The sequence below is a fragment of the Phymastichus coffea genome, unplaced genomic scaffold, assembly GCF_024137745.1.
Source record: "Phymastichus coffea isolate CEN01 unplaced genomic scaffold, Cenicafe_Pcof_1.1 PCOF00024, whole genome shotgun sequence".
In the NCBI taxonomy this organism is placed as follows: domain Eukaryota; kingdom Metazoa; phylum Arthropoda; class Insecta; order Hymenoptera; family Eulophidae; genus Phymastichus; species Phymastichus coffea.
In genome coordinates, this window is record NW_026706835.1 from 4,236,297 (window position 1) to 4,263,728 (window position 27,432).

The 27,432-nt window shown below is 38.2% G+C and overlaps 1 protein-coding gene across 1 annotated transcript in view; it reads left to right on the forward strand.

Moving 5' to 3' along the window:
* LOC131675531 (ankyrin repeat and KH domain-containing protein 1-like) overlaps window positions 1-27,432 on the forward strand; it is a gene marked incomplete at its 3' end in the record, with an annotated part of 299,369 nt that overhangs the window by 150,306 nt on the left and 121,631 nt on the right. The window lies entirely within an intron of this gene.

The window sequence follows — 27,432 nt, forward strand, 5'->3', positions numbered from 1 at the left end:
GCAATAGTCATATCATTCTCGATTTCTTTCATCGAATAACTTGTATTATTTTCCGCTTTATCTGTAGAAATATTTAATATTTGTGATCACGTTATTTGTCAATTAATTTGGGTCATTTGTTGTATTGATTTCATTCCAGTTTATTTTGTGGGCAATCGATTTAAGTTTTTAGTAATTAATTTTTTTGATTTTGTAAAACAAGCCCTTTGTTTTGGCTATACTGTTTAATATCATTAGTGGACAATGACCATTGAATAATATGTTTGAAAGGAAGGTTTTGTAATTATTATCTTCTAATTTGATGAAATAATTATTTATGCATGAGCCCTTGTTGCTATTGTCTAGTGATGGTCGTGTAATGTTGCTGAATCGTGGATGAAATCCATTTTCCATTAATGTTTGCAGAAATTCTTGATCCATTATATTTTGACTCCTTTTATCACAGTTGAAATATCCTACAATAAATGTGTTCTTATTTTTTTTTGTTTGATTTAAGTACATTTTTATTGATTGTATGAATTTTGACTTTTGTAAATCATGTGATCTATAAATAGCTGATAATACTATTTCTTTATTATTTTCTAAATGTAATTTAGTTTGTAGGATATTTAGATTATTTAATTACACTGTTTCTATGATATCGTTTACATCATTTCTAATATATGTTACCATTCCATTTGATTTGTTAATTTTACTATTATTATAGTACATATTGTAACCTTCAATGTTATGTAATAAATGGTGTTCCAGATGTCAGGTTTCATTGTATATTATCATGATTGGTTTTTTTTGCAAGGTATTAATGAATGTTATTAATTTATTATAATTTGCATTCAAGCTTCTAATATTTATACAAATTATAATTTTATTTTCTGTTTTTATATGACTGCAGAGCGCGCACGTATCTTTCGTAATTATTTTGTTACTAATATGATCTGTATTAGTGCCCATTTTTATTTGCGTTTCGTACTGTTTTTACCGCTCGGGTTAATTGTTGATAAAGAGGCAAATGATGTGGCTGATAATTTAGATCGTGTTTCAATTATCTTCTGTTTTGTAGTAGCGCGTTCAATATTCCCAAAGTAGCGTTGATGTGTTGGCTGAATGGGTATAATGCGGTACATTACAAGGCTTTGCCTGAGAGTGTTGTATTATTTGCAACACCTCAGGAAAGCCATACACGTCCCTTGCCGCCTCGTAAGCAGCCGTATAATGCGAACCCAGAGGCGTCCTAATACAAACACTTATCTCTTTTTATGTCCGTACACCAACACCAGAGAAATTAACGAAGCAAGCCGACGAACGCGATCCGACGGATACTCAAAAATGGGGCGCACTACATAAAATAAGAGAGCGCACGCACACACACTCACGACCACGGGTTGCCGACCGAAGAGAAAGCACGGGAAATTTAACTGGGAAATGCAACGGAAATGCATGTTGATGACACATGCAGGTCCGTTACACTCCCAGACACTAGCACTAACACTCGTAGAACGCTGGCACACCTGGGGCGAGCAGAAAATCGCCGATGAAGTGGCAGTCGGCAATCAGCTGTGTCAGGCTGCCGCGCACCATCGGCGACATCCTGAGCGCCACACACTCATACTGATGCTGACCACTAGTGGACCCAGAGACACAAACAACACTTGAACACACACATCACCTGACCGAAACAGGAGTGCTCCAGGAGGCGCTCCAAAGACCGGTATCAGAACACGAGATGCACGCGCGATAGAGCAAGCGGTCATTTTGAAGCGCCGAGACAGACTAAACATGAGCGAGCGAAACATATTGAGCGAGAGCGAGCGAGACAGACTCAACGATAGCGAGCGAAACAGACTAAGCGAGAGCGAGCGAGACAGACTAAGCGAGAGCAAGCGAGATAGACTAAGCGAGAGCGAGCGAGACAGACTAAGCGAGAGCAAGCGAGATAGACTAAATAAGAGCAAGCGACATAGACTATATGAAGCGAGCGAAATGATTAATAGAATTAAATTTAAATGCGAAGATGAGGGCGCTACAAATGAAATGACTTTAATTATTATTCACAATTAATTAAAGTTGAATTTAAGTATGAAGAATGGAAAAAATACAGAAGTAGAAACATTTGTATACGACCGACACACCTCGTTATTGTAATGCTAAGCGACAAACATTCCGACAAATTAAATTGATAAATTGACTGACAAAATTCGAACTTCTGACGAAACTCGCTGGTGACGTCACGACCAATAAGCGAATTAGAATAAAATTTGATTTCTGTCCGCATCGAAAAATAGATAAGAGTAGGGGTAGATCTTTCTGATCGATCAATGCTAACCGACTTAGGGTGAGAGAGGGTAAATAGCTACAGAAGTAGGAGATAAAATGAGGGCGCTGTATCTCTCTAATTTACATACTGACCAATGATAAAAAATTCGGTGGGCGCTACCGATATCCGAATGAGCATATCGGCCAATAATAGATTTTCTTCTCGGAAAGAGGAGAGGAAGGGTGATCTTTTACGGCGAAAAGCCGATTCTTGTCCATTTTGCCGCTATCTCTCGAGCTGGAACGAGTGACCTGTGTCAGACAACCTAATCTTCCAATTTCGCTCGCAGAATCTTCCACCGAAATCATAAGTAAGCAAAGTGACACTCATTATTAGTAATTACGGAGTGTGGGCGTGAATTTCTCGGCCTAACAGGTCGCCGCGACGCGTGGATTCGTTGACGCCGATATTTCTGTTACGTAAAATGATTCGCGTTGACCATTCCGCCATTTCCCTGAACTGACGGAATAGAAAAAAGTGATCGAAGAAGAAATCAGTGATCCAGATAATTCATGTTGACCTTCGCTATCTCTCCAAATCAGAACGTGAGTGTTTTAATCGAAGATATAGAAATTCAGTGTTTAGTTCATTCGCGCTGATTTTCCGCCGTTATTCGAATTTAATGCAAGTGTTAAATTAATCGGAAGTCAGTTAGTGTTTGAGTTAGGTCACGTTAACCAAGTGCTCGGTTATTAGGACGTAACTTGAATATTAAACTTAATCAAACCAGGTATTAATTCTTCGATTACATTGCGCTGACCATTCCGCCATTTTCGTTTAATCGAAGACCGAATGAAAAGAATTTTAGTTTCTATAAATTCGCGTCCTTACTGTTGCGTAGAGTCGTGTTGAGTTATACTGAGCTTTCGCTCATTAGACCATTTGTATATGTAGGTTTTAATAAAATTAATAAAAAGTGATCAATTTTTTTATAAATTTTGCGTCTTGTTACCCTACCTTCTTTGCATGCTAATTATTTTCAGCCGCGGACGGTTGTAATCGGGAAACACTGGTTCGTCATTTTTCGGTTCCCACGATAGGTAACATACGCGCGAATTCGAACGAACCTCCGACCCGAGGTAAAGTGTCACGACCTGAGCTGCCGGCATATTACGGACGAGAGGGCGGAAGGAAACCAAATTGTTGGATATCAAAGGCCTGAAATAAAGGAAATCGCGGGTCCACGTACGTTTGCCCACACTGTGCAGTCGCCTTGGAAGCAAACCGGAATACGTCGCGATTCTAGCCCCTATCCCCGACGATCGCCCTAATCACACGGCGGTCTAGCGCCCTAAAATAATCAGGGATAAAGAGCCAATCAGGCCTTGTGGCGGAAGAGCTTTGTGAGCGCGGCTAAGACCCCCCGAAATTCCCCTCCACATAGGATAGTCAGTTATTTAATTGTATTTTTTAATTTTGTTTTTTAGTATTTCACAGTATTGGCTGTCAATAACATTATGATCAATACTAAATTTATTTTTGTATCTTTTATTATCATAGATGCAGTTTGGGCATTTGAGTGTGTCATTTGTGCATCTAGCAGTTGTGTGATTGCTTCCGCATTTTAAACATGTGTCTTTATTTTTACATTTGTATCCGCTGTATCCGAATCTAGCACAATTATAGCAGGGAATTGTATTTATGAGATCATATACTCTGCAACTTTGGTATTCTACAAAAAGCTTATTTTTATTTTCTCTTAGGTGTTTGAATAAATTTGCTGATATTTCAATAATTACTGTTGTTGTTTACAGTTTTTCGTTTGAATATGAATGCAATACTTTGCATTTCTCTTTATAACTGTTAGAATTTTTTTGATTGATATCTAATTCTATATCTTTTTCATTTAATGTCAATGTTTCACTGATTCGAGTAATTTTTAATATTGGTTTTTGATTTCTTCTTTTTTAATTTTAACATTTGAATGCAGCTTTTTGTTAAAATTTTTTTGATAGCACTAATACTTTCCTCGTTCTTACAATTTACAATGACTATATCGCTATTTACTGTTTGAACTTTATTTGTTTGTATATTTTTATATTTGATTAAATAGTGAGTCACAGCATTTTCGATGTTCATGTTGTCATTTTTGTTTGTGTTTTTAATTATTAATCTTGGTACTCTTTTGGCTTAGTAATGTTAGCAATTTCTGCGTATGTGCTTTTGAAGATATTTTTCGATTTGTTTTACTTTTCTTTGATTAATAATTCATTCAATAAAAGGTTTTTTCTTTTGTTTTTTTGTACAGTTCTTTCAATAAATTATTTTCAATTTGTAGAGCTTGTAACTCATTATAGTCGTCGTAAGTTGTAGTTTCCTTGTATTTTCCAGTTTCATTTTATTTCTCATGTAATATTTCATTTATAATTTCTTGCTTAATTTACTCTCTATTTACAACTTTTAGCTGAGCGATGAGCTTTCTTGCTTCTTCATTGAGTTCACCGTATTGTAAATTTGAGGTTAATGCAAAGTCTGGATGATCTTGTGTATTGTGATCTTGTAAACATAAAAATGCTATTTAGAAATTTGACTGGGTTTTTTGCATTATATTTAGCCATTATTTCATTTTTTTGTAAAAATGACCACAAATTATGCACACCACTGCATCCACTTATACACTAGGATATTTATAATGTCTGTTTAGCGTTGCTTCAGGCGGGTGTTTATCGCTCGACGCCATAGTTGCGACTGAAATTAAATTGACTGAATTTGCTGAACTGAACTGAATTGTCTGACTTTTAAATAGAAATATTATGTTACTGCTGTTTGCTAACTAAAATTGTTTATTGCTTCCGAAAGTTATAATAAGTTTTGTTATTTTTTTTCTTTTCCTTTTACTATTATTCGTAACGTTAATTTCAACCTCGCATAACTTTAGTTTCCCCTACTATTTTCCCCTCCATTTCTAGCATGAAAATTACTGAACAGGAACCTACTTATTCTAGGAAAATAATTAATTGCGTTTGATCGGATTGGAAGAGGTATTGCTCCGAAATAAATCCAATTTTATAATTTATTAATAATCAATGTCTGGCGTCTAAGCAACAAATTTTGTCACATTATGCGTTGTTTGATAACCCATAACGTTGTAACTAGTGCTATCAATAAATAAAAAGTAAATAAATAATCATATATATGTAACTTTCATTAATGGAATTAGGTGAAGACAAGTATAGTTTCTCGACTGCATTAAAATTATGGTGTAAGTGTGATAGCATTATCAGAATTTTATTTATATCTCATCGTCATCTCTGACAGCTTCCAGTTATTTTCAATATTGATAAAAATGAGTTAGCCATTCTTCATCAGTAGCCAATAAAACTTTCGTGTTGTTGGATGTATGTACCGATTTACTATTACACACAGCATAGTTTACTTCATATAGATAATAATGGGCAATTTTTGCTATTTCAAACAGTTTAAAACTTCAAATCACCAATTTTGTTCAAAGTTGGTAGACTTGTTACCTATACAGAGGTCAACATCTGTGCAGAGTTTTAGATCAAAATATTGATAAGGGGCCGACTTATCAACTGTTGAAAAAATATTGGACTTTTTTTTATTAATTCGATTTCTCTGAGACTAATAAAGATATGGACATGATTCTTTTTTTAAAAGACGCGGAAAGAGTTTCACTTTTAAAATATAAATAATAAAATACCAAATAATTTATTTATGCCACTGTTATAAACAATTTTTTCAAAAAATCGACGATATCTCAAAAAACGATATTTTTTTCTTTTAATTTTTGTACCATCGTGTTCCTTGTCATTTTTTACACAAGAAACCGTTGAGAAAATCAAGTGCCCGCTATTAGGATTAAGATGGCACTAAAATGAAACGAACCACGCGCTAGCCGGTCGGCCGTCTGCTATTCGTGCGGTTCCAACGTTGCTTGCTGCAATTGCCTTCTTTAAAGAATCAATAATTTCATATTCTAACAGTCTATATGTATTTATTTAAATAATATATAGATGTATTAATTAAGTAAGTAATGTAAATGAACTATTTTTTTATACAATCTGATATAATATTGAAATTAAACATTCTCTCTCTGCGTTTGAGCGGGCTTGAGACCGACGCATATTTAGGATGCGGCCGCATTAAAAATGTTTTTTTATGGGACCTACACCATAATACTCTTAATAAGTTATTTACAAGTAATTTTACAAAAAAAAACCCTTTAAATTATGCGTCTTATTTTAAATTCAGAAGAGTATGAAGTTTTTTTTACTTCAATTTCCGTTGTATTGTCATCACTAACTGGAATGAATGCATGCAGTGATTGTGTTCCTTGTATAGTAAGAGCATCTTTTAATTGACTATACATGCTACGTTCAAAAATTTCATATTCTTCTTGATTACAGTAAATAAACGTTATTTTAGGCATAACTTGCTTCGCCCATTTGTAAAATTCTGCAGAATTACTTATGATCTTACCGAGCAAGCTTTATCGTCGAGCTAATCTTTTTATACCTCCACCAATTCCATCACATGGACTTTTAACATGATAACTTGCAAAAAAATGCCACTCTGCTCTAAATAGAATAAATGCCGTAATATCGAACTAAGTTTAGAAAATTCATTTTATTTTTATATTGGCTTCCGGCACCATCACTAACATAAATAATTTTTTTTACAGTATTTTGAAATCTATTTTTGACGAATTCAATTAAATTTTTTTGATATTTAGCATGTAACGGAGAATTCCGGCCGTACCCGTCTGGGTTGCTCGCGACCGTCCGCACAAATTATTTATTCGGGGATTCGGGAAGCAAAAGACGTTCCCACGACTGAATAACGCGTCGAGCATAAACACGTTAAACGCACAGATTCGAAGTCGGGATGAGGAGTGATACAGCGGCGAATAAACACAACAGCGGATTAATACACTAGTCTTTAATTGTCAACAAACGATTACAATACGGCAACCTCGGACTTACACACTACGAGCGGTACAATAACAAACGCGAACGCGAAGGTGAATCGGTGGCTGGTCAGCCTGCCGATTCCCTTATCAAAACTAGATATTATACAAATGCCCGACAAACACTTTTCGCGCATAGGCTATTAACGGGTAGCCAACAGGTCTGCTGTGCTACCAACCATAGACTGACGCCCAAACATGCAAGAGAGAGAGAGAGACAAGAGAAAAGTACGGCACCGACCTCGACCTTCAGCCTCTCCGACGGCTGGAGCGCTCTGCACCGTGACGTCACTGGTGTGCTCCCGACCGTATTGCTGGTATATTTGTTGTCGCCGCTATCTGTCCTCTGGCTCGTCCTCTCGCTCGCTCCGCAATATTGCTGCCTCGATCTCAACCCGTTGCTCGTTGTTTCTGCCGCCTCCTCGTTGCTCGGCGCTGCAGCACGTCAAGTTCCTCGCGCGCTCGCCCGCGCACCTCGCCGGTTACCCGCACGCACCGGTGCCGGGTATCTTGTGGGACACGGCTGGGCGCGACCCAGCCTCACGCTCTATCACTCGTCCGCGCACCGGGCGTGTCTCCGGAATAAACAAACGTCGGCGAGGTCGCGAGGCCAACTCGGAAAAAACCGTGACCTTCCGGTTTATCCGCGCGCGCGACTTTCCCTGCCCATTGCCTAGCAGAGACTCTCTAATTTTCCGCGGCGATCCACAATTCGAGCGCGCTCTCTCTCTCTCTCTCTCTTTCTCTCTTCTTCTGCGCCATCTGCGTCGCTCCAGCAGTCAGCTCAGCCCGTGTTCAGCACCTCGCAAACAAAAGGTCCAAGCATGAGTGTGTGTGCCAAACGTACACACTCTCAGCCTGGCGCGGCGCACGGACATTTGCGAGAGCTAAACGGACGAGATCGGCCTATCCGAGATTCTCCGTCACAAGCATAAATTCTTTTTCGTAAGAAATTCAAAGACTTTTAAAGACTTCTAGAAGCTATTACAAATTGGTGTTTATATTTTCTACCATATATTTTTGCATATACGTCATTCTCACGCCCGATCTAACGCACAGAGCAAATGTTTCATTTAATGTTGTTTCAGATTTATATTACTTATATTACTTTACTTATATTACTTTATATTACGTTATATTAAGTAAATAAGTCATCAAAATTTAATTTAAATTTAATTACTTATTTAATTAATTAATTTATATATTATTTAAATAAATACATTTAAACTGTTAGAATATGAAATTATTTATTCTTTAAAGAAGGCAATTGCAGCAAGCAACGTTGGAACCGCACGAGTAGCAGACGGCTGAGCGGCCGAGCGGCTAGCGCGTGGTTCGTTTCATTTTAGTGCTATCTTAATCCTAATAGCGGGCACTCGATTTTCTCAACGGTTTCTTATGCGTTGTGTAATGCTGAGTATGGTCTTTGTTTTTTGCTGCCGTATAGTTTTCCGGTGGACGTGTACATAGTTTTGATTTTTCGAAATTACGAAGTTGCACTTTTTAGAGAGTGTAAATGAATAAAGATACGTCTGGAGACGTAACATATTAATTAAAAATAATGTATTAGTACTAAATACGTTATCTTTCAATGCTTTTTGATGAATAGTTAATTAAAGCGATAATAAAAATTAATCGTATTGATTAGGTAATTAATTAAGACAGTAACAAATTCAAAGTATTTTGTCTGAAGAGCTGTAAAATACTGGAGAAGTAACAAAAAAAAAATTTTAATTGAATTTAAATTGAAAATGTCAAAAATTAATAAAGTTAGGTCTGTGAGTAGTTGAAACGTTGGGCTCACACACTGAACAAAGGTGAAACTTATTGAGAAAATATTGCTTGTTGTTTCCGTGGGTCAACATTAGACCTGTGTGCTCTGATTTTTCCCGGTGATTTGGGAACAATTATCAAACACCTCTATCGAGGAATATTGGTCAAGATTGTTGTACGCCACTCTTTGGTTTGATCTTGACTGTTTTATACGGCCCGGCTCTATTGGTCATTATTTTCTTTCTCGCAGAAGTCTCGCGAACACTGTCTCTTGTTTGCTTTGATGTCGATTTTGAGTAGTGATCGTTATAATTTATATTTCTTAAGTAGAAGCCGGAAGTTGAGCTTGCTTTGTAATCTTTGATGGCATCTTCTGGCTGTGAGATATGTACGCATAAAGCTATCAATGTCCTTATTCTATAAATATACTGGTAGACGGCCCCTTAAGTTGTTTTTCACGGTCATGGATACATCACATGCAGTTTTCAGGACCTTGTTGAATCCCCATGCTTTTTCCTCAGTGGTTCCTACTAATGATGTTCTTTCTAGAGAGGAGACAAAGAACACCTGATCAAATGTATTTGATGCCTTTCTTCGCTTATATTTTGTTGTACTAGTGGTTGTCACTTTGTTGTCCGCTGGAGTCTGATTTTCTTCTTCTCAAATTTAATTATTACGATCGAAAAGAAATGGTTCCATTTATTATATATGCTGATTTAGAATGCTTATTGAAACCAGTAAATAATGGAAGATCTTTCCAAGATCATGAAGCCTTTAGTGTAGGACTTTATCTAATGTATCTTTATTTTAATGTAGTTACGATGATTCTAAATCAATATTTAAGATGTATCGAAAAAATTTCAATGAAGAACACTCACCAGCACAATAGATTATAAAATAATTTTAGATTTTGTTACATGAAATAGATAAAATATATAAGAATGCTATAGAAATAAATCTTTCATGGCGCAATGAAATGGATTTCAAAATGAGCAAAATGTGTCATATTTGTAGAAAATATTTTCAACATGATGAAACAAGAGTGAGAGATCATTGTCATTTGAGGGGTCGATTTAGAGATCCCGCACATGCAGCCTGTAATTTAAATTATAAGAATCCTTATTTTGTACCAGTAGTCTTCCATAACCTTTCTGGTTATGGTTCTCATTTTATTATAAATGAAATAGCTACTAGCTCTGATCTTGAGGGAAATGTGACTATTCTAGCTGAAAACAAAGAAAGATATATAACTTTTATAAAACACGTGGACGGTAGTACCATTAATTTTCGATATATTGATTCGTTTCGTTTTATGTCATTATCTCTCGAAAAACTGGCTTCATTCTTAAACAAACTAAATATCGTAGAGCATGAATTTAAGAAAGATAAATATACGAAAACACAAATAGAATTATTGAAGAGAAAAGGCGTTTTTTCATATGAGTATGTTAATAGTTTTGAAAGATTAAAACAGACTCAACTACCTCCTACTGAAGATTTTCATAATCAATTGATACATAGCAATTTCTCTGAAGCTGACTATGAGCATGCACAAACAGTTTTTGACATCATCGATTTAGGACAGTATTCTGATCTATACTTGAAAACTGACGTATTACTCTTGGCTGATATTTTTGAGAATTTTCATAAAACTTGTGTGGATGCGTATCAACTCGACCTCACACACTATTATACTACTCCTGGATTAACATGGGATGCTATGTTAAAGTGTACAAATATTGAGCTAGAACTCTTAACTGATATAGACATGGTTTTATTTATTCAAAAAGGTATTAGAGGAGGTATAAGCCAATGTTGTAATAATAGACATTCAAAAGCTATTAATCGATATATGGGCTTAGAATACAATGAAAAAGAACCAAGCATGACTTTGATGTATTTTGATGTTAATAGTTTATATAGATGGGTGATGACGCAATCATGACCATATAAAAATGTTAAGGGTGTCTCTAACATTGATGAGCCTAATTTTTTCGATGTTTCTGATAATAATGAGATTGGATTTATTTTAGTAGTTGGTTTAGAATATCCAAAAGAGCTACATGACGAATATAAGGACCTTCCTCTTTGTCCTGAACATAGTACACCTCCCGGATCAACGCAGAAAAAACTTAACAACGCTGTATAATAAAGAATGGTATGTCATTCACTATAGAGCGTTAAAGCAGGCTATCAAATACGAACTCAAACTAAAACAAATACATAGAGCACTACAGTTTAATCAAAAGCCGTGGCTTATTACTTATGTAGATTAGAATACTGAAAAAAGAAATGTATACGGAAAGACTATTTAGGATGAAAGGAAGCGAAAAGACATCAAATTAATGGGGTGGCAGATATGGAGCAGAAGCACGGATTGTTCAATCTAACTTTTATAGTAGCTCCATCTTTGATGAAAATTTTGTAGCAATACAGTTATTGTAATGACGGACCGTTTCTTTTTACTTTAATTTTAATCTAACTTTGTTAAAATTAAATGAGAACCTTTGCTTTCAGTAAAAAAGCAAGGTTGATCGTCTTCTGTTTCGATTTTGTTTAGTAGAGTTTTCATTTAAGAAAACTCTGGCCAGAGCCGAAAATAGAAAAAATACGAACTCTCCCATAAGAGAAGCATAGAACCGTGCCAGAGTATGCTTTTCCTGCCTTACGCCCTTACAGGCCGCGCATCTTGGAAAAGTCGTAAAACGCAATCTGCATTCTGTTTACAATATCGTTCCCAACGTTCACTTTTCTCAACAAAAAAATGCTTTAATAATGATTTTATATCTGTACCATTTAAGTAATATCAAACTATAAAAGAACGTAAAAATATTAAATATGGATTTTTCGCTTTCATGCAGATTGCGGTTATAAATTGGCAAGACGTACTTCTAAAATAACCCGAAACATAAAATAAAATAAAAAGAATAAATTTTTGTTGAAAATTATCAACCTAAAATTACTACAAAAAAGAAAATAATAAAGAAACAAAAGAAGCGTATAGTTATTCTAACATAATTAGTTAGTTAAATAAAAGTTAAGTGTAATAAAATCAAATAAATGTAAATTCACTAAGTAAATGAATATAGTACATAGAAATAAGCAACCACACAAAAGAAAAGCCTTGCACGTTTATTATAAATAATTACGTGCACATAACTTTTAAAAAAAATCATACTTGAGGAGCCATCTCTGGAGGGGAAGACACAAGTAGAGAGGTCCACACCTCTACCGTCCCTGGAAAATTCACGCCCTCCGACTAATCAGGTCCCGAAAAAATCAAAAAGGACCAATGTCGAAATAAAGACCGAATTAGAGTTTCCACCCACGGGAGACTTAGGAAGGAAGATTTCCTGTCGCCATACGAAAGTTTTAAAAGGGCCTGCTCGCTACTAGCAAGCACGTTCGCTCCCCAGCACCCCACTAGGAAGAAAGATTGGAAGCCGATTCATCCAGCAGCCAGAAGGATACAAAAAAACATAAGCGTGCAAGACTTATTACGGGTGAGTTTTATTAGGAAAAGAGGGACTTCATCAACGTAAAAATAAAAAATACCATATGTCAGTATTGATGTGACTACTGTCGCAAGTAGAACTCATCTTCTTGGATTGGGTCCACCTACATTCGGCATACAGTGGGATAGTACTTCTCCGACTTCTGCTGTCTTAGAGCTGGCATGCTCGATTTGGTCTTTAAAATTGAGGGGCACGTCTATCATTACCCATCATTACCCCTAGGTAGCGTATGGATGGCTTTGACTCAATTTTGTGCTCGGTGACTTGCAAAGTGATCGTTTCACGTACCTTTCTGCTGATTACAAAGGTTACCTCTGTCTTGTGTTTGGCTATCTTGAGACCCGATGCGTTCATCCAGTTAGCATACTTACTGTATGTCATGTTGAACAGGTTCTTGACGTCCTCACGGTATTTATCTACGATCACGAGGGCGATATCATCTGCAAAGACGACGGGTATTACCATTCTTGATATTCGCAATCTGAGTAGGCCATTTTACATGATGTTCCACAGAAGCAGTCCCAGAACCGAGCCTTGTGGCACCCCTCTTGTGACTCTGTATGCCTTGGGTCTAACGTTCGTGTCATATTGCGGGATTCTATCAGTAAAGTAGCTTAGAACTAACTTTTGTAGGTATTTTGGAATGCTGAACTGGTCGAGTGCTTCCATGATTCGGTCCCACCTCGCCGAATTGAACAAATTCTACATGTCCAGCGTCACTACGGCGCAATATTGTTTCTCCCCTTTCTTCCATCTTTTCCCTGCAATCGCGTCCTTTGCGGTGTTGACTACTAGGTTGATAGCATCAACTGTTGATCTTCCTTTTCGGGATCCGAACTGCTTGTCCGACAGATGTTCTTCGGTTATCACCTCTATTCTGGTATACATGATTCGTTCAAGGATCTTGCCCGCTGAATCGAGCATGCAGAGGGGACAATATGCTGATGGTTCATCTGGTGGCTTTTTCCCTTTCAGGAGGAGGTCGAGCCTCTGCATCTTCCATTTGGCAGGGAAATAACCCTCTTGCAAGCATCTGTTATACATGTGTAGAAACATGTCCGGCGCTATCTTTATTGCCTTTTTCAGGGTAATGTTTGGGATACCATCCGGACCAGGGGCTTTCTTGTTTCCCAGCCTTGCAGCTGCAATCTTGAGCTCCTCTGATGTTATTGGTGGTATTGTCTCTCCTCTCAGATTGAGATCGCCGGTCTGCAGCTCCGGTTGATGTGAGAAGAGGTTGGTGATAATCTTCTTCAGCAGGACCGGACATGAAAACGATGACAGTGGCTGGGGTTTCACTTTTTACATTACTACTTTATATGGTTCACCCCATGGGTTATGTTCTACTTCTTCGACCAGTTTTTTCCAGCACTGTGTCTTGCTGCTCTTGATTGTCTTCACCAGTTCAAGTCGCGCTATATTGCGAGCCTCCTTGAGTTCTTCGTAGTTTGTTTTCTTCCTGGCGCGTGTGGCTTTTCTTCTAGCTTGTACGTATTTCTGGCGTCTTTTGGTAATATCATTATTCCATTAATACAAGGTCGGATGGTCATTGTTTTGCCGCTTCCGTGTTACTGTTGTGTCGCACGCATAGGTAACTCTGCGTATCACTTCTTTCGCCTCCTTGTGTGCGCTATTAGTCGTGTTTGAACTAATGTCTAGCGCTTCTTGGAATAGTTCCGCGTCAAATTATTCCGCAATCCATCCTCTTAAATTAGCTCTTTTGTATGAAGGTTTTCTTTTTCTTCCTTCTTTTTCAACTATTACAGTAAAACTAATAAGTTGGTGATCTCTTGCATTAAAAATGTCATGGACTTTCCAGTCATTACCCCTCTAACCAGTTGGTTAGAGGAAGGAATTTGGTTGATGCTGACCCTGGTCAGGTCCACGATCGAACTTCCATTGTTCGTCTCGAACATCGACAGAGTGCCAGTATTCAGGAGGACCATATCCAAGCATGACATTGTCAATAGTAGTTCATTTCTTCATGCATCCGTTTTCTTGCTACTCCATTCAACTACCCAGGCGTTGAAGTCCCCAGCTATGATATTGGGAAAGTGCTTCTTTATATCCTTTATAAGTCTGTCAAGTAAGTCCGTAAACTCACCGGTACTCAGACTCGGAAGGGCATATACGCTGTAGAAGTGAACATTTTTGAGCTTGGCCCTGACGAAGCCGTTTTGTCTTCTATCCACTTCATCCTCGAATGTCTTGCTTATACAGGACCAGATCACTACCTTGCCTTTGGCGTCTATTATCCATGTCTTCGTCCTAGGTCTCGTATACGGATCAGCGATAGGTATCGTATACGGCCGCTTGGGTCAGGAGATTGTGCACCGCCTCACAGTGGTTCAGATTGTGTTACAGTATCCTCATTTTCATTTTTCCCGTTTCTTCTTGACGGACGTATTGAAGACTACACATCTGATACTGCCCGCTACGTGTTTGCAGTGGTCATTCTCCTTTACTTCAGCGCATAGGACGCAGTATGGCTCTTTGGTGCAGTTGGCCACCTTATGCCCGGCTTGTCCATACCTCAAGCAGAGTTCAGAACGATCTACTTGGCTGCTGCACAATTTAATAACATGTCCTGAGTGCCAACATTTGTAACTTTTTAGGGGTTGATTCTCTTCTTTTATTCGACAGTTAACCAGTCCGATTCGGATCTTGTCGTCATCTCCAACAGCTTTTTTAGCATCCTCAGTGGCTAATCTTACATAAGCTACCTGCGTTTATCCATATGCTACCCGCAGACTTGATTGCCTCAATCTGAAGGTTACTTTCAGTTACCTTTTGCAGTACTATACTCAGTTCTTCCTTGATTGCTATCTCTTCTATGTCTTTGATAACCACTTCTACTTCATGTGTCGTACAGGTGACTTCGGCCTCATTCTTCAGCAGCTTAGCTATTTGCGTTTGGAGATCTGTCCGGTTTTCGCTTTTCTGGTTTAGGACTAGCAGTAGTTGGCCGGAGATTGTTCTCCGTACCTTGTCAAAGCAGCCCTCGTCGACAAAATTCGGCATTTCCTCCTTAGCTTTTCAAGGTATGTCTGCATAGCTTTTCTCTGATTTGGCTATCACAAGGAAAGCAGGTGGCAGGGTCTTCGGTTTCCAAGGCTTTTCTTCTCTTTTATTTTCCTTCTTTTTTTTACTCTTTTTTTTACTGTATTCCATCCGGGGTCATCTGCAGTTGATGTTCCCTCCTTTCCGTGTTCTCGTTGCGTCGGTTGCTGCTGTCGCCTGTTAGGTGGCGTCACCCTTTGCCGGTTCCGTCTTTTTCGGGCTGCTTATCTTTCTCAACTATCGATTAACTTGCTTTACTTTTTGGTGTGCCTTGGGTCTGCTCTGGAAAGGTTCTTCCTATTGGTGTCACAAACAGCTCTTTCTTCGTGTCAGTCCGTTGTTGCGACTTTCCTCTGGTTACAGTAGGTTTTCTGTTAGCCTGTGCTTCCTGTTCAATCTCTTTTTTCACCCTCGTGAACGCGCTTTTGACCTTTTGCACCAGTCCTCGAGTATTATTATTTTTTGGACCTCTGCTGTTTATCCTGCAGTATCTTTACCAGGTCTTGGTTGTGATGTCACTCTTCATGTTGATTGTGGTTTCAGCTGCCACCGTTCCACTTTTAACATGGTCCTGTTCCATCTCCTTCGTTTTTGTTTAATTTTTATTTATGCTCATTTTATTCTCACGAGTACCTAGGGAACTATTGGTCCGCTTCAGCGGAGCCCCGGTTGCCGGAGTAAGGCTAAATTACGAGCGAGTTTCGCCAGGTGCTCGCAAGGCTCTGTTTGAGACTTTCTGTTACCCCCAAGAGCCTACCAGGCTACATGGGTACGGGTCCTTTCACACCTTCAGCTTCAGGGGTCCGTTGCCCTAGACGGGACTCTTTAAGATGGTGCTATCATCCGGACCAGATGAACCTTCGTTTTTTAACGAGGTTGATACTCCTTCCCCTCCTCGTTCCCTGTTTTTTGTGTAGCGGGGCCCCCCAAAGTTAAAAAATAATAAAATAAGATTATAATAATAAATAAATTATATACATATATATACTCACCACAACCAATATTGTATATAATAAATTATATAGTACATTACGATACAAGTACGGGAAAGTAGATTCTTGTCTGGTGTAACGTTTACGCCCGAGCGAAGCGAGGGTGGAAAGCTACACGAGAAGAGAAACTCTTTCCCTAACATGTGCCGTATCGTATTTTTTGATACGACGTGTGGAAAATGCGATTTTCAACGCACGTTTTTTGCCGAGCGTGCGGGAAAAATGCACTTTGCGCACGGAGGGTCGAAAAAATACTACTTCCCGCCAGCAGGTTTGGAGGAGTCTAAAAAGAAAAATAAAATAAGAAATGAATTAGAAAGATTAATAAATAGTTTAATTTATTAATTCAATAAAGAATTAATAAAGAATTACTCACATTAATAATGAATATAATCATGGAGTTTATTGTTGTTATGATATGTGAAGAATCCATAATTTATTTTTTTCGATAACTAATAGTTCACTTAATAAACACTATTCAATAACTAATAACTTCATGCAATAAACACACTTTTTTTACACATTTTCTAACACAAGAATAATAAAACAAATTCACTAGAATAAAATAAAATGAAGAAAGGTTAGTAGAAGTCTTCTCTTTCAGGACTGGTATACTATTGAAACATTTTCTTAAAATCAAGAGGGGTGGGGGGAGTGCACTCTGTTGAAGGGCCCACTGTCAGACAAACAGGTGTCAAATTATCGCGAAAACGCATCGGAAACATTACTTTGATCAATCGACTGGATTCTTACAATTTCTTGCAATGTATCTGGTTTCTTGGCATCGATAGTATCGTGAGAGAGTTTTGCGCAATCGAATCCTGCAATTAACCCATCCTATTCGCAGCTTTTTCGTTTCCAACAGTTTTTTGGCCGCTAATATGGATAGGAGGACACTGTTTGTCTGGGTACTTTCATATAACTCTCTCATCTTAATATTGTCGAGTATTAATATACCCGATTTAGCTACTTCAGCTATGGCCTCTGCTATTTCCTCTTCAGTGGTAGCTACATTTATGTCTTTTATGATGAAACTTTCTCTGGGAGTCATCGTTTGCATCTCTGTTGTCTTTTGAAGAGTGAACAGAACTATAGTTACTATTTTAGGTGGCTAAGCACCAAGTTGATCTAGTTTCCAGAACAGTTTGCCTGCCTTAGTGCGTCTAATTTTGACGATACTTCCTCCTATATGTTTCAGTTCTAGCGCAGCCTTAATCTTTTGACGATTATCAACGTAGACCATCCCGCTTGTTGTTTTAATTTTTATGATATATACGCAGATGGAATCGCCTGAGCTTTAGTTTGTTTCCACCTTTAATTGATTTATTTGACTTCTCTGTCCCGTGTTTATTACTGTGGATTCATCCTTTCTTCCTTTCTTCTTAATTTTCTCAAAATTGTGACCCACTCGGGTTTGGCGCAGTTTAGGGCAGTTTAGGGCTGCTTCTTTATGTAAAGTAAACTGGAGCGGAGTAGTAGCTACTCTATGTTCGTGCGTAGCAGTAACTGCGATCACTTACAAGAAAGGTAAGGGAAGTGTGTGGAACCGATTCCAATGATACTGTGATATATTGTAGAGGACTAACAAATAAGCGACACATTTTTTTATATGCTAATAAATGGTTTAATGAGGTGATAACTATCCCCAAAGTTCTACCCCAAAAATCGTATTTTCAGTATATCTTTTTTCCTATACAAGATTTTTTTCTGAAAACATCTGGTAAATGTTTGGTACTGAATAACAATATCTAACGGCAAAAAGAAGTCCGCACGGGTGGCATCTCTAATTTTTCAAGAGGGCAAAAGTTATTTTTTTTAATTTTTGTCTCTAAAAAATACAAATTTAATCCAAGGTCAGCGAAACTTATATTGTCCTATAGGACATTAAAAACTAAAATTGACGTGTTTCGACTTATCTTGTTTTTATTCGGTATAGTTTTTTGATTATAAATTTTCAGAAAAACCAGAGATGGACATTATTTTATATAGTGATAAATGTTTTAAAGGGTTGGAAACAACCTCTGAAATTTGTCTTTAAAGTACTTTTTTCAGGGTATCTTTACTTCTACCAACTAATTTCCAAATTCAACTGAAAATTGATTGTTACTAGTCAACAAAATTATGCGCCATACTAATTTTTAAGGGGTTGCATCCCCTAACTATGGTAGGGGTGGTAGTGATTAAAAATTAATTTTTTTCTTAAAACTGAAAAGAAAATTCAACAATACTTGTACTGTTTCATTTGGAATAACGTTGAATACTAAAGTAGACTGGTATGCATAAACTACCCTTAATTTTCATTGAAACGAAATGCCGTAGATCACTGATTTATGTGATATATTAATACAGGGTGTCCCTTTTTAAAGGAACCACCTCGAAATTTTCTACGGTTGGCCTTCTACAAAAAAATTATTCAGACAAAAGTTGTTTGGGACAATGAAGGACACATTTCCCAGTAATCAGATTTGATCTTAAGATTTATTTTCAAGGTCATTTGAAGGTCATTTTTTGAATAGGAACCTATAATTTTGATCCCGGATTCGGAAAGAGCGAGAAATCCTGCGTTCGGATAAGGTATTATGTGAGGGGTGCGGTTTCCGCCCCCCCCCCCCACCCCCGCGTAAGGTCATGTAGGGGTCAATAACCTAATAACTTGCTGGTAGTATCTTGCCTCCCCAACTAAATAACTGGATGGTAATATCTTGTTTCAGTACGATATCGGCCTTCACAGTCAAAATTACCCAAAGAGGCTTCGATACCCAAACCACGTAAGAATCCGAATCATTGAACGAAGAGAGACGTCGACCAGGAATACGTAGAAATCGTCGTCGCATTATGAGACAGAACAACGATGATCCACGAATTCTCGTTATTTTGGCAATGGTTGATTTGGATCATCATATTTCTTTGCGTGAAATTCAGAGACGTACTGGAATCCCAAGAACAGCCGTTAGAATTTTACGGCTTCATAGATTTCATCCGTATCACATAACTTTGACTCAAGTTTGATGCCATCAATCTTCTCCGGAGATCATCTTCTCCGCAGCACACTCGAATTCTGTGATTGGGCACAAGCAAAGATTCGTGAAGATCCTGAATTTTTCAGATACGTAATGTTTTCGGACGAAGCTACATTTCATAGTACTAGGCAACTTAATCGCCATAATACATTGTCATTATTGGTCTATCCAAAACCCTCATTGGGTACGTTATGTTGATAATCAGCATAGATGGAGCCTCGTAGATTGGTGCGGTATAATAAATGGTTATCTGATAGGACCTTATTTTTTCGATGAGAATGTCAACGACGCAGCATATCTTTATTTCTTGCAGAATGAATTACCAGAATTATTGGAAGATGTGGACTTGGAAACAAGACGATGATTATGGCTTCAACACAACGGTGCACCGAGTCATCGATCACTAATAGTTCGTCACTTCTTGTACCGACAATACCGAAGACGATGGATAAGCATTGATAGTGACATTACTGAGTGGTGTCCAAGATCACGAGATCTAACAAGTCCAGGTTTCTTTTTATGGGGCTATTTGAAAAGTGTTGTTTATGTACAACAACCAACAACACGGCAAGATATGATGCAACGCATCATACAAGCTTGTAGAGCTATTCCGCGTCACGTTTTGTTATCTACAGTTGAAAACTTCGAACGTAGAATTCAACACTGCATAAATTTGAACGGCGGTATTTTTTAACATTTTATGAGATAAATGTTTGTGTTACAACCTTGACCATAACTCTCTCTGTAGTCATCGTCTTGTTTTCATTGGCTGGGCATTCCCACCTTGCCTTAATTGACTGAGTAATCGATACCTCGCCTTTATTGACTGGGCATTCCCACCTTGCCTCAATTGGTTGGGTAATAAATATCTCGCCTTCATTGGCTGGGAATTCCAACTTGGCCTCAATTTGCTGGGTAATTAATACCTTGCCTTCAACCTTGGGTAGCCAACGTCTTGTCTTGATCGGCTCAGCATTCTCGCCTTGCCTAGATAGACTGGACATAGGTAGAGGATACACTGGACCTCTTTGCATACATTGGTTAAATTGGTTCATGTTACTAAATGTGGCACGAACAGACGTAATGATTAAATAAAAAACGACCTTGATAATCGAACTTTTAGCTGAACGTTCCTGTCGTCAAACACGTGTTGTACAGGTCGAGAAGTATCTCCGGCCGTAGACGAGCCACAAGCCGGAGGATCTCGGATGGTACTCCGTCCGGTCCCGATACCTTACCCGTCTTCATCGCATTCGTTGCTCTGATGAGCTCCTCAGCGGCAAAGGCGGGGGGCATTTGTGCGTCCACGTCATCCATCACGTTTGTATTAATCGGGTGCGCCGGAAAAAATCCGTCAACAATCCGTCCTGCTGTTTCGGCATCTTTAAGTTCCAGTGAGACTCGGGCCCCTAGTTTCCCGGTCACGGTCTTGTAGCCGGTCCCCCAGGGATCTTCGTTCCCCTCCTCGCAGAGCTTCCTCCAGCATCGTGTCTTGCTGTCCCGTATTACTTTCGTCAGCGTCTTTCATGTTGTTTTGTATATGGGATGGAGATTTTCCCTTTCGGGTCCGCCCCCTGCCCTTGTCACTTGTCGCCGATTTGTCGGGCATATCCTGCGTAACTCGGCTATTTCGTTCGTCCACCAATATTATGGTTGTCTTTGTTGTATCTGTCAATGTTTCGGCATTGTGCCTCTGCACAAGCTGTCTATTAATTTGGCCGTCTCGTTTGTCAGTCTTCCGCTCTTTGCCGGCCCGTTAATTCGGGGAGAATTTTCTCCCCTGGAGTCGGTGCTGCCATTAGCTCTTCTGAAAATTTTGCCATCGTCAGTCGTTTCCTAACGCGCCAATGCACCCAGCCAATTTCGATCTGACTACGCCGAAGCAATGCATCGGCTTCCCGCGATTTTAACCGCGGGATTCTAACAGACCGCCATATACTGTTCAGCGCGGTTTGGACCGAAAATGTGAACTCGGAAGTCCGTGTCTCGTCCCGTCTCTCGTCTGAGCGCGTCCGTCACGTCTTTCGGAGTCGCAACGCAGTCCAGATTCATGATCTCCAATTTGACCTTGGAGGTCATGGCCCTGACAATGCCCGCTTCTCCGATCGTATGTTGGATCTGTCGTCCAAACATCTCATGTCCGTCTGGCTGGTCTGCGTCTACCTGTAGCTTCAGAAGACATAAGCCGTTCTTCGTCTTCCTCAGGGTTGTCACCTGCACGTGGCTCTCTTTCGTGTCGGTCATCGTCCGTATTTTCCGTACTATATCAGAGTACGTCGTGTCCGTGCCCGGCCTGATCAGGATAGCCAGACCCCTTTTCCGGTGGGCCGGTCTGCCTTTGTTAGACCGATTCTTTACGTCCGTTTTCTTTTTTGTCTTGTCTGATCGTTTTCGTGTTACCGTCTGCCAGTCCTTGGTCGGTTCCGTCGTCGGTGACCTCTTTTGTGAGGGCTCCGGCGTGGTTCCGGCTGTCGAACGTTTTCGTTTCGTCCGTGGCATTTCTTCATTTATTCGCCGCTGTTCTGTCTGTATTGTTGTTGTCTTGGTAACGTCTTCCCGAAACTGTATCCAATCGCTTGTGCAGCGCGATGTCCACAGTCTCGAGAATTGTCTTAATTCCCGTCTTCACTGTCATTTTCATGTTCTTTTGTATGTTTGCTGCCTTGGCCATTTTCGTCGCCGTCTCTTGTATGAGCCACAGCAGTTCCGTCACGTCTCGTATATCATTTGTTATTGTGGGTGTTCGTCCTGTCGTCGATTCTTGGCTGTCAGCGGCAGAGAAGTAGCTCACCCCGCTGCCGCCGCTTGACACACTGTCCGTCCTCTGTCGTCTCGGTAAGTTCAGTAGGTTCGTGTCTTTTTTTCGTGTCGTTCTCCCCATTCCCGTGCACAAAGTGCTGTCCTCAAAATCCGTGCCACTGCCCGTGGCCACCGGGGCTTTCACCTGATCGGAACCCGGGGTGGATTCCTCCTAAGAAGGAGTTACCACTTGAGGTATATCTATGTTTTTTTTTGTGCATATTTATATTTTTGGTTTTGTCCCGTTGTGCTGAAGGTCCCTCGTGGTCGCGACTCCAAGAACCGCGCTGGAGCAACGCACGGCCCCTGAGGTCCCTCCTCCTCTTCCCTGTGTGTTCAGTGTTCCCCCTGTATATGTGCGTGATTGTGAGTGCCCATAGTGGCAAAACCGGGCTTCGTTCACGGCGAGAGCCCGATTAGAGGGATCCCCTTCATTCGCTTTCGGGCTGCTCCGTTTATAGGGGTCCCCGGCATTCACTCTTTCGGTAAGCCCCGTTTATAGGGTCGTCGAGCATTCATTCATCCCGGTTTGCCAAGAGGCGTGTGTCTGTAAGTGTGTGTGTAATATGTGAGTGTAGGTGTGTGTATGTGATTAATGGTTGGGCACATCGGCAGAATACCATTATCTTTTGCGTCATTTGTGAGCCATATCTTCCTCTTGGCCGTGTCCGTTATAGCGTTGCTGCTCAGAGCCCTGACGCGACGGACAACGTTTTCACCGGGTATTATTATTATTATTATTATTATTATTATTATTATTATTATTATTATTATTATTATTATTATTAACCTCACCCTAGCCCCGGTGGGATAGGAGGAAGGGTTGACCGCACCCCACTCATAATACCTTACCTGATCTTAGAATTTCCCGCTCTTTCGGAAACCATGATAAAAAATGAAGGTTCTATTAAAAAAAATCACTTGATTATTTGGTTATTGGGGTTATTGGGCTTGGTTTATTGGATTATTGGGTTATTTGTATTTTGGGGTATTAAAATTAATCTTACTTTTGCCCGATCATCCCTGTGCATAGATGAAGAAAATAATAAATTTGACATTACATATAAAACACGTCAGTACTTTTTAACCTTCTATAATATAGTACTATATCACATAAATCAGATATCTGCTGCATTTCGTATCAATGAAAATTAAAGGTAGCTTATGCATATCAGTCTACTTAAGTATTCAACGTTATTCTAAATGAAACAGTACCAGTATTGTTGAATTTCGTTTTCATTTTTTTTAGAAAAAAATTTTTTTTTAATCACAATCATCCCTATCATAGTTAGGGGATGCAATCTCTTCATGATTGGTATGGCTCATAATTTTGTTGATTAGTAACAATGTCGAATTTGAAAATTTGTTACGTAGAAGTAGATATACCCTGAAAAATGTACTTTAAAGACAAATGTCAGGGGTTGTTTTCACCCCTTTAAAACATTTATCAGTATGTAAAATAATGTTCATCTTTTGTTTTTCTGAAAATTTTTAATCGGCAGAAATTCCATTGAAATCTACGGCGCTTTACTCGAATAACAATGAAATTTATCTAAGGATAGTTTACCTCCTATACTGTCTAAAAACAAGAAAAGCCGAAACACATCAACTTTACTTTTCAATGTCCTTTTGGACAATATAAGTTTCGTTGACGTTGGATTAAATTTGTATTTTTCCGAAACAAACATTCATGAACAAAATAACTTTCACCCTCTTGAAAAATAATGGATGCCAACCCTGCGGACGTTGGTGTCCTGTATGATATTGTTATTCAGTAACAAACATTTAACAGTTGTTTTCAGAAAGATATCTTGTATAGGAAAAGAGATATACTAAAAAACGTTTTTTGGGGTAGAATTTTGGGGACAGTTTTCGCCCCTTTAAACCATTTATTAGCACATAAAAAAGATGTGTCTCTTATTTTTTAGTCTTCTACAACATATCACAGTTTCATTGGAATCGGTTCCACACACTTCCCTCACCTTCCTTGTTAATATACATACTAGTTTTTGATTCGGAGTGATACAAGTATATATTTTATTTTTAACTCTTACGATATATATTATAATACGATAACCTACCAATAAATAATTAAAGAATACTTAATAGGAAATTTATATTGATTGTTAATATGAGGAGAGATCAATAAGTCTTTACAAAAAAAGGTAAAACAGTTTTGCGTATGTCATTTTTTTTATTTTTCAACATAATCTCCTTGAAGGTTGATACATTTTATAAAACGGCCTTCCAGTTTTTCAAGCTATCAGAAAAATATGATTTCTGAAAACCCTCAAAATAGGCATTGGTTTCGGTGATGACTTCTTCATTCGACGTGAATCGTTGTCCGGCAAGCCATTTTTTGAGATTAGGAAATAAGAAAAAGTCACTGGGAGCCAAATCAGGCGAATATGGTGGATGGTCAATTAATTCGAACTTTAAGTCGTTAATTTTTGCCATCGAAACTACACACGTGTGAACTCGAGTATCGTCTTGAAAAAAGAGGCAATTTTTTTTTTGTTCAAGTGAGGACGTTTTTCTCTGATTTTTTCTTTCAGCTAACCTAATAATGACGCATAATGTTGTCCAGTGATCGTCTGGCTCTTTTCCAAGTAGTCGATGTAGATGATTCCATACGCATCCCAGAAAACCGTGGCCATAATCTTGCCAGCTGACTTTACTGTCTTTGCCTTCTTTGGGGCTGGATCTCCTGCCGTAATCCTTTGTTTGGACTGTTCTTTGGTTTCAGGAGTGTAGTGGTGTACCCATGTTTCGTCTACTGTTACGATTCGATGCCAAAAGTCTTCCGGATTACGACGTATGCGTGCCAAAAGAGCCGCAGAGGTGACCACGCGGGTTCGTTTGTTTTCAACAGTGAGCAAACGCAGCACCCATCTTGCTGATATTTTTTTCATCCCCAATTTTTTATGCAAAATTGAAATGATTGTACCCTTTGATACCCCTGTGGCCTCAACTTATTCTTGCAATTTTAATTTTCTATCACTCAACACCATATCGTGGATTTTGTTGACCATTTCGGGCATACTCACTTCTACGGGGCGTCCTGAACGAGGTTCATCTTTTGTTGTTATACGGCAGCGTTTAAATTCATTTACCCAGTTATAAACAGTCTTAAACACAGGGGCAGACTTGCCATGAACGGCGTTCAACTCAACTGTGATTTCTTTTGGTGTAAAGCCTTTCAAATGAAAATGTTTTATCACCGTTCGAAATTCTGTATTTTCCATTTTTCAAATAAACCAATAACTTTTTGTTCAACCAACGCTCACAAAAACACAACTTAATGAGTCGAGCTGAAACTTTGTACGATATCTAATTAGTAGTATTGCTTATCAAAAACATCATAATTTAATCGTGACGAGCGCTATCTCTTGGATTTTGTAAAGACTTATTGACCCCTTCCCCTCGTATGTATTACTGATGAATCAGATTTTATCTTTGAAATGCGGCATATAAAATAAAATAAAAGGTTACAGAAAAACGTTAATTTAATATTTCATATTTACTGAATCATAACGGCTCTTAAATGTGAAGTGTATCCAGACACAAAAATACTTTTCTGATGACTACATTTACATACGTGGAATAATCCAAACATTTTTATCTTGTTTCAAAGCTACAATTGGTGGCATACGCGGAATATGATCATATTATAATTTTTTTCATTCTTTGTTTATTTTTTTAATCTTTTGCTATGTAAATCATTAGATAGTCATTATGATGATTTTCATCACACTCCTTAATTAAAAATTTTTCTGATTCTTGATCTTTCATGTAGGCAAAAACCTTATATTTTCATCGGGTTTAACAACTTTTTCATGCCTAATTTTCCTCAAATTCAGTATAAGAGTTTTGTAAACTTGTTACAATAAATGTTCCTATATTATACTTAATGCCTATTATATATACTGGTGTGTAGTTTCAATCACCATGTGTATCATTAGATTGAAACTTAATATTAGAGTAGTTCTTAAAAGTTTGAAAGGCACGATACGTTTTTAACACCTTTATTGCTGTGATTGTCAATAAATTTGTCTTACTAGAGATAGAAATAGCGCTGGTTTTAATTTTTATGCTTAAACTCATAACGCATAGTCCAAAAATGAATACATGGATCAAACCAATATATTATGGATGCATAATTATTTAACATGTGAAATTTAGGTTTGAGTGATTCGTAAAATATTACATAAAATGAACATAAACCTGCAATAAGTACTATTAACTCCAACATATATTCATAAATGATTCTAGGTGACATGAGTGAATCGACTATTTTTCGTAATAAAACATACATTTGCTTTTATTCATCTCCCATAGGAATCTTATCACCTATTATTACACCTAAGTAATGAGTTAAGGAATTTTCAATAATCGAGCTCCCCTCTTTCATGTTCAAATTTTGACATTTTCTGAGAAAAATTTAAAAAATTTCACGTTTTTTGGTGAAAAACTCGTTATCACTTTTTCTAGTAAAATTTTTGTCATCTTGTTACAAAATGGGTTAATTAGAAGAAAAGTTATAGTCGTTTAAACAATTGAAGTGTCCGCTATCATAGTTTTGTTTTAATTTATTAGCAATATCTTTGGCCGTAATCAATATTTTTTCAATTTTCATATACAGATATTTTCGTTATGAATTAATAAATAATGACTTGCTTTCTCTAGTTGTAACTTATTTAGTAAAAAAGTTAGGACTGCTTAAACATTTAAATTGCTAATAACAAATATCATTTTTCGACTTTCCACCCTCGAAATTCGTGTTCAGGAGACAAAAATACATAGAAATAGCGTTTGTGATGTCAACAAAAGTTTGATAACACCAAAGGTGATGCCACCAAAGTTCGACGAAAACCCACTCAGACTATGTTTGTCATTTCTGCTTGTTCTTTTTCCTGCTGGACTCGGCTTGATAAGAAAGTTGATAATGAGCTGCTTGTTATTCTAAATCGCAGTTTACAAGTAACCCTACCCAAATATAATACTTCGAATCAAATGGAACTTTGCTCATGAA